This window comes from Triticum aestivum, chromosome 6B (genome assembly GCF_018294505.1).
Source record: "Triticum aestivum cultivar Chinese Spring chromosome 6B, IWGSC CS RefSeq v2.1, whole genome shotgun sequence".
In the NCBI taxonomy this organism is placed as follows: domain Eukaryota; kingdom Viridiplantae; phylum Streptophyta; class Magnoliopsida; order Poales; family Poaceae; genus Triticum; species Triticum aestivum.
In genome coordinates, this window is record NC_057810.1 from 723,983,455 (window position 1) to 723,992,381 (window position 8,927).

Here is an 8,927-nt window from a genome sequence, read left to right on the forward strand (position 1 = left end):
TTACGGCTTAGGTTTGAACAAATGCAGAATAACCCTGTCGGTTAATTTGTCAAACACAAAACCTACAGTAGCTAGGCTCACCTATGTGCACCAACAACTTATGCTAAGCAAGATAAACAACTAGGTGATAGCAAGATATATGACAAGAAACAATATGGCTATCACAAAGTAAAGTGCATAAGCAAAGGGCTCGGGTAAGAGATAACCAAGGCACGCTGAGACGACGATGTATCCCGAAGTTCACACCCTTGCGGATGCTAATCTCCGTTTGGAGCGGTGTGGAGGCACAATGCTCCCTAAGAAGCCACTAGGGCCACTGTAATCTTCTCACGCCCTTGCACAATGCAAGATGTCGTGATTCCACTAAGGGACCTTGAGGGCGGTCACTGAACCGGTACAAATGGCATCCCTTGGGGGCGGTCACCGAACTCGTACACTTTAGCAACCCTTGGGGCCGGTCACCAAAACCCGCCAAATTGCTCCGGGCGATCTCCACAACCTAATTGGAGACCCCGACGCTTGCCCAGAGCTTTACACCATAATGATTGAGTTCCGAACACCACCAACCGTCTAGGGCGCCCAAGCACCCAAGAGGAACAAGCTCAAGGGTACCAAGCACCCAAGAGTAATAAGCTTCTCAACTTGTAACTTTCACGTATCACCATGGAGAACTCAAACTGATGCACCAAATGCAATGGAAAGGGCACACGGAGTGCCCAAGTCCTTCTCTCCCAAATCCCACCAAATCAACTGATGCTAGGGAGGAAAATGAGAAGAAGAACGAAGAAGAGAACACGAAGAACTCCAAGATCTAGATCCAAGGGGTTCCCCTCACTTAGAGGAGAAAGTGATTGGTGGAAACGTAGATCTAGATCTCCTCTCCCCCCCCCCCAAAAAAACTAGTGAATTCATGGAGGGATTGAGAGATAGCAAGCTCGAAAAAGGTCAACAATGGGGGAAGAACACGAGCTTAAGAGATTAGGTCGTTGGGGAAGAAGGCCCCCTTTTATAGGTGGGAAAAAATCCAACCGTTATGCTCACAGCCCGCACAGAGCGGTACAGAGCGGTACTACTGCTAGGGTGGTGGAAGCCCTTTGAAAAACAACAGCAAGGAGGTAAAAGGCCAGTAGAACTGCCGGAGCGGTACTAAAAAATACATCTGTGCCTACCACTGCTGGACTTAAGACGAGTTTTTGGTCCGGAGCAGAAGTAGCCATGGAAGTAGCCGCGGTAATACCGCTCCAAGTGGTAGTACCGCTCCCAAGAGTGGTAGTAAAAATTTACATCCCCTCCAAGCGGTAGTACCGCTCCCATGAGCGGTAGTACCGCTGCAGCCTTTTTAAGGACACCAAAACTGACACAACTTCTACAAGCAGACTCCAAATTCAATGAAACCAAGTTTGTTGGAAAGCTAGCAACAAGGGCTAAAACAATATTGATATAAATAACAATAAGAAGGTAATTAGAAAAGGCCCATAAGAAAATGATGAGAACCCTTCCTCAAATAAGACCGGTAAAACCTCCAACACGAAAAACGCAATAGAAGAAGCATGTGAACTCCGTTTTCGAAGAACTCGAGCTTGTCAAGAAGATGACCATAAGCTTAAAATCTCACAAGGATAAAAACTAATAAGAACCAAGAAAGATGATGCAAGCATGCAATGGTTTGAGCTCTCTACGAACGATACAATCAAGCTACTCACTTGAGAGCCCCCCTTGATACTACGGCAATCGATCCTATAACCCGACCTCCAAACTAACACCATGAGACCGGTAAAATAGAGAACCTATCAAGGCCAAACCTTTGCCTTGCACAAAGTCCACTTGAGCTAGATGTAGACGATCTTGACTTCCTCAAGTAGGACCACCTTTCTTGATTGTGTTGGCCCGGTGAAGACTAGTAGATTGCTCCCCCATACCCCACTATGGGTGAGCCCCTCTTTGGCACATCTTCACAAGTCCATTGTCACCACAATGGACGGCAATCTTCAAGCACTTGATCTCTTCGTGATGCATCACTTGAATGTGCACACCGCAACCTAACCCCACAAAGAACTCTCACGAAGACCATGGGTTAGTACACAAAGCGTAATTGACAATGCTTACCATACCATGGGATCACTTGATCCATCTCGGTACATCTTCTATGATTTGTGTGTTGATTAAATTGATTCACTCTTTGACTTAGTCTTGATTAACCTCTCACATGACCAATATTTTCGTAATTCCTTGAATAGCACCTTGGTCATCACAAACTCTCCTTGAAACCAACAAATGGACTCCAAGGAAATCCTATGGACAAATCCTTCAAATATAACTCAAGGCAACCATTGGTCCATAGAGGTCGTCATTAATTACCAAAACCAAACATGGGGGCACCGCATGTTCTTTCAGTCTCCCCCCATTTTGGTAATTGATGACAATCACTTTCAAGAGAGTTTATATAAGGAAATATGCATCACCATGCAATGCAAAGCAAGAAGGAACAACTCTCTAATATTCTCCACAAAACTCTCTGAAACTTCTCCCCCATTGGCATCGATTGCCAAAATGGGAGAAAAGCTTAGAAAGCCAATATAAATGTGTTCCTCCATAAATTGTGTATTTCTCAACAAGAGAGTGGAATGAAAAAAAACACATATCCAACGGTAAATACTTGGAGGAAGACAAACTATATTGAGGCCCAAAGATTGCAAAAGAATGATATGCCACAAAGACATAACAAAGAGAGAAACAAGCAATCTAGCAATCAAAAGATACCAATTGAAGCAAGCCATCAAAAGATACTTACTGAACCAACTAGACCAATGATCCTACGTGCCACATGAATAAAAGATATGAGCAAAGGAGTGTTCTAGAGAAACTAGAGAAGCTCCCCATGATTTGTGCACAATTTAGTTTTGTAATTGGATACAACGAGCACAAAATAGGATCGTCACTCCCCCAAGATCAATAGAACCTCACGACAAGTGCAAGAGAGAAACATAGTGTTCTAAAGACACTAGTGAAGCTCCCCATGATTTGTGCACTCCTTACAATATTTGAATTAGGATACCAAGTGCACAAAATAGGATCATCACTCCCCAAAAATCAATATAAACTCACAACAAGTGCAAGTGAGCATGTAGGAAACAAAGCCTAGCACTTGGAACAAACAAAATGGTTGAGCAACCTATAAAAGAGGCAACTTAAGAGTAGGCTCAACCAAAATGGTGTGTGTGAGTCATGGCAAAGCACTTGAGAAGACTAATGTAAGGGTGAGCATTAAGCATCAACATAGTCTTGAATAGTGGAGATACACGGTGCATGACATGTCCTTCCCACACACACCAAGCAAATGGGTTCACAAGCACACTAAGTATGCAAAATGAATAACCAACACTTGTGATAACCCATGGTGAAGAAATAAAATGATAGCTTTGTCAAGAGGAGGGATACCAATCGAAATGGCAAAAGCCTCATCAAGACAAGCAAGAGAAAAAATATCTTCACCACAACAGAGTGCATCAAGATGCAACGATTGAAGATCCGCACTCAAGATAAATCCTTTCACATAACCACCAAGGAAAGGTGGACGTGAAAGAATAAGGATATCAACTACAGATGTAACTTCTCTCCGGTGTATAAGATTCTAGGTAGATGAAAATCATGGTGATATCAATCCACAAAGAAGGATATACACACGAAATAGTTACAAAAAGGAAAGAACAAGATATCCACAAGGAAGTCATAAATATACCAATAAGAAATTTGCTTGAGAGCATAGCACATGGCTAGATATGGTATTATTGTATGTAAATGAACTCCAACCACACGAACATCGACATCCCAACTAGCCACAAGAGATCCTTATTGGGATGCTTTGAGAAAGGAAACATGTATCACAGGAAAGAATGAATAACATGACATGATACAACCTACACAAGGTTGATGCAAGAAATGTGTGCATGAAGTATATGAAGATACTTCTTACCGAGTTAACAATGGAAGGATGTAGTAGATACCAATTGAAGGTAGATAGTAGTTCATTGATCATCCTAGCTTGGCTCCAATAAGCACATGGTGACAACACCTTCCTTGTGAGTGAGTCGAGCATCCAATGCATCTCCAATTGTTCCTAGAACAACAACACAAACTAAATGGTACCCAAACTCATTGGGACCAAAGATTTAGAAACAACAATACATAGGACAAACCTGCTATCACTCATGGTCTCAGAGTATGATAGAGTAGAGAGGCAAGAAAGAGAAAGATGCAGTCAACATGCCTGTAGCAAACCTGCTATCACTCATGCTCTCGGAGATGAACTACGGGACAAAACCCACTTTCACATATTTATGGTTGCCAATTGGATTTCCTGGCCCTCGATTGTAGGTCAAGAGAGGAAAGAATGAGGCATGGATAAAGATCACATCTAATTAGTTTGATTGGTAATGGATCCAGCAGTACCCTTCGAAGTTGAAAAAATAAAATAAGATGGTCATATGTTAAGATGTATACTACTCCATCCGTCCCATAATATAAGAGGGACGGAGGGAGTACCAATAGTTGTGACACACGGGACCATCGCTTTTCATCTCTCTCTCTCTCTCTCTCTCTCTCTCTCTGCGTGTGTGTGTGTGTGTGTGTGCGCGCGCGCGCGCTCGCACTTCTTGCCTTGTGTTATTGTCCTCCTAGCCCTTCTTTCTTTCTCCTTTGAGTCAATGTCCCCTTGGAACTGTCCCCACATATCCTCTCCATGGCCACATATGATGTTATGCTTCTCCACATGTCCTACACCCTAGACCCGGAAGCATTGCCAGTTAGCCTCCACGACAGTATTCCCTCTAAGAATAATGGGAGGTCATTACATGATGTGCAACCTCATCGACAAGTCGAGGCCAGCTTCCAGCGCTCCCTCCTTAACTTCTTCATCTCGTTACTCCATGCATTACTAATCTATGGATTGGGTGGAACTAAAACTTCATACAAAATGTCCAGTATGATGATTATTCATCATATGTGTTCTTTGATATCTTGTTGTCGTGAAATTTACCAAGAAAAAATCTCTATTTCTATCACCGTCATCACTCTTTCTATCACCGCTACTTGTGAGCTGCGTTGGGATTTCCTGGAAGAGAAGAGGATGAAGCAATACAATAGAGATAATTATTTCCCTCAGTTAAGAACAAGATTATCAATCCAGTAGGAGAACCACGCGGAACCTTCTTAACAGTATCTACACACACAAAAGCAAACACTTGCACCCAACGCGATCAAGGGGGTTGTCAACCCCCTTGGCTATTATTTGCAAGGATCAAATCTCGCAGTGGTAGATAGATAAAATAAATTACAAAATAAAGTAACGGTAATAAAATTGCAGCAATGTATTTTTGTATTTTATGTATAAAAGTAGATCCGGGGGGCATAATTTTCACTAGAGGCTTCTCGCTCTAACAAAAAATATACGGTGGGTAAACAAATTGTTGTTGGGCAATTGATAGAAAAGCGCATAGTTATGACAATATTCAAGGCAATGATCATGTATATAGGCATCACGTTCGAGACAAGTAGACCGAGTACTGCCATAATCTACTACTATTACTCCACCCATCAACCGCTATCCAGCCTGCATCTAGAGTATTAAGTTAATAAAAATAGAGTAACGCCTTGAGCAAGATAACATGATGTAGACAAAGTAAATCCAAGATAACATGATGCCTTGTCGTCTCCTCGTTTGCCTTCTGGTCTCCTTCTGAAGTTTATTGGGTGTATCTTGTCCAGAAAAAAATTGTCAAAAAAATTCATAGCGTTTGGACTTTGTTTGGTACTGATTTCCTGGAAAACCAAAAACAGGTGAAAAAATAGCAACTGGCACTTGGCACATGGTTAATAGGTTAGTCCCAAAAAATGATATATAATTGCATATAAAACATCCAAGATTGATACTATAATAGCATGGAACAATAAAAAATTATAGATATATTGAAGACGTATCAACTAGTGAGGGGAATAAATCGTCTTGTGCCACATGATGTAATATTTGTAATACTCAATGCATACGGTTAGTCTGCAAAAAACACTGTCATCAATCAGCAATATCACTAAGGGAGAAATATGCCCTAACAATGTCTATCTTAGCTGTAAGTAAATATGAAAGTGAGTACATTACGTGTTTATACATGATTTATCGAATTGTCGGGTTGTTGCTTATTTGTTATTTTAGGTCATGTACTCTAGTATGCCCTATGTTAGGATATTTATATTGTTACACTAGTGCCCTATAACTACTTATATTTATTGCAAGCCATAAAACATTAAGTGGCAGAACTTAGTTCATCACTAAATCTGATATTTTCAATTTGCTAAGATTTAGGAAAAAAATGACATGCTTAATAACCCATGCTAAAATTGTCATGGAAAGTATGTCTTTTAGCAAAAAAAATATATGTCATTTTCATCCTTTTGTATTTGTAATAATGACCCATAGATAGCTATTTCTGAATACTTTGAGAAATAACAAGAAAAATAAAATAGAAATTTATACTAATAGATGTACCATAAGCAAATGACGTATAATTTCTCAAAGAATAAAGTTGCTTATAAAATTAAAAGAGTTCAGTATAAATAGCTAAACCCAATTATTAGTAAATGTGCGTTTGACTAGATGTTACAAGTTGTAGGGGTAACGGACTAAAAGAGTTATAAATAGTAAAACCCAATAAATGCGCTACAAATGGAGGTCATTAGTTTCATGGGTAATTGTCTGATCGACGAGCCGGGTTGATAGGGGAAGTTATTGAGTGCACATGCTGGCAGGAGATGGAATCGGGAGAGACACCTGATAGTTCTCTGTCGCTGCGGCCAGACGGGCCACGGGGTAGTCCCGTCTCTGCCGATGTTGTCGATGCCTCCACGACCATCGTGGTCGACCGCTAGACCTTGAAGATGCAGAGCACCAATGGCAAAAACTGTAACGCCACTATGACTTACGAGAATAGTTTTTTATTTGTGAAGGAGAGAACTAGAAATCACATAACTATAGAACTTTGATGATATAAAGTGTGTTTGTTTGTGATGGCGGTAAGACATATATTAAATAGATCTAGACTTAGAAGAATATCATTCACATAAATAATATTTACAAACAAACTCAAGGAGAATTTGTCCTCATCTCAAATTTGTACAAGCCAATGTCGCGATTTGAATCTAGGTCGATATTGCACATACCTGCATTGCGGAGATAGTTAGTCATCGTAACCATATTGCCATCAGGCGACAACGATAATCTGAGTACAGGTCATCAACCTGGAGAAGAAGGTGAAGGCAAGACAAGGAAACTCAACCCCACGTCGATGCTGAAAGTGTCGTGATGTGATCTTATTGATGAGACCATGAGCGTTGGCAAGGATGAGTCGCCACACTGATCCTCCTCACCCCGTAGGAACGGGTGCACCACAATGAGTGCAAGGTGTGTGATGCCATGGTGTCATTGTTGTTAGCTGTGGGAAGGGACGATTTTTTTTGTTGTGTTGCTGGGCCATTCCACTCTCGAGTGGATAGGGAGAACTATACACGGGGAGGTTGTTGACAACACATAATCGCGCAACCAAAAGAAAACATTTCAATTTGGTCAATAATGTATGCTAGGGTGCTATTTTGATATTTTTCAATTGTTATTTTCCTCGAACCAAGCACTTTTTGTTTTTCATTTATCAACCAAAATTAAAGTATGAGAGGGAAGGGGTAGGAAAGAGAAGGGTGTGGTGAATGATGAAGCCATATACCTAGGGTAGGGTCATGGACCTGTCCAAAATACCCTTTCCAAGGACATCTCTAGAAGAAACTACCTTTCAGTCGACCTGGAAGGATTCCACTCGACGGACTCGAAGACACTCGACCATGAAGACTCACTCGACCACCAGGAGATCTAGAGCCACTCCGCATCCAAACGGTCTATTATTAAGTAGTCTTTATTGTCATGATATCACTTTATGTAAGACGTTACCAGTAACATCTGGCCTTTATGTACATTGAACTCTCTGCTACGTGGGCTGGCTGGGGTCTTGGAGCACTCTATATAAGCCACCCCCCTCCACAGGCAGAAGGGTCGCACCCCTATAACTCTCACACATATAATCCAGTCGACTGCCTCCGGGCACCGAGACGTAGGGCTGTTACTTCCTCCGAGAAGGACCTGAACTCGTAAAACCCTTGTGTGTACAACTACTCCATAGCTAGGATCTTGCCTCTCCTTAGTACCCCCCTACATTACTGTCAGACTTAGAACCACGATAGTTGGCGCCCACATTGGGGCAGGTGTCTTCGCGACTTGTTGGAGAAGTTGCAATTTTTCCGATCCCCTTCATCATGTTTTCAGGCGGAGTTTTGGTCGAGGGCTGCGAGATCCGTCTCGGCGCGCTTACGTTCGTCGCCGACGACTCTGCCTGGCTGCAGGAGGCCCCGCTCGACATCGACGCGCACCCAGTCCGCGGAGCTACGCACTTTCGGGCGTGCGTCCGTGGTGTCCTCCTGCGGCAACCGTCGACCCAGTATCGGCCAGTTTTTGTGTCATCCTCCCTCCCAGCTTCCCGTCGGCGCAAGCACTCCGGTCGGTCGAGGCTTCAGCGGTGGGTGAGACACGCGGTGGCTCGCCAGTCGACCACCGCCCAAGTCGCAGCAATCTATCCCGACGAATCTCTCTACGGCCTGTTCGACCTGTCGACTAGCTCCGTAGAGATTGCATCTGAGTGCGACAGCAGTGATCCAGCGGCAGAGGTCCTGATGGTCAATGGACCACACGGTCCCCCCGGCTTTCAAGGTGTCGAGGGAGGTGACGGCGGAGGCGATCCATCGCACGTCCATGAGGAATACCTCCCCGAGCCCCTCAATTCGCTGCAGAGGGAAGAACTTCACCGCCGGAACATGGATGCGCTTCACACTCCAAT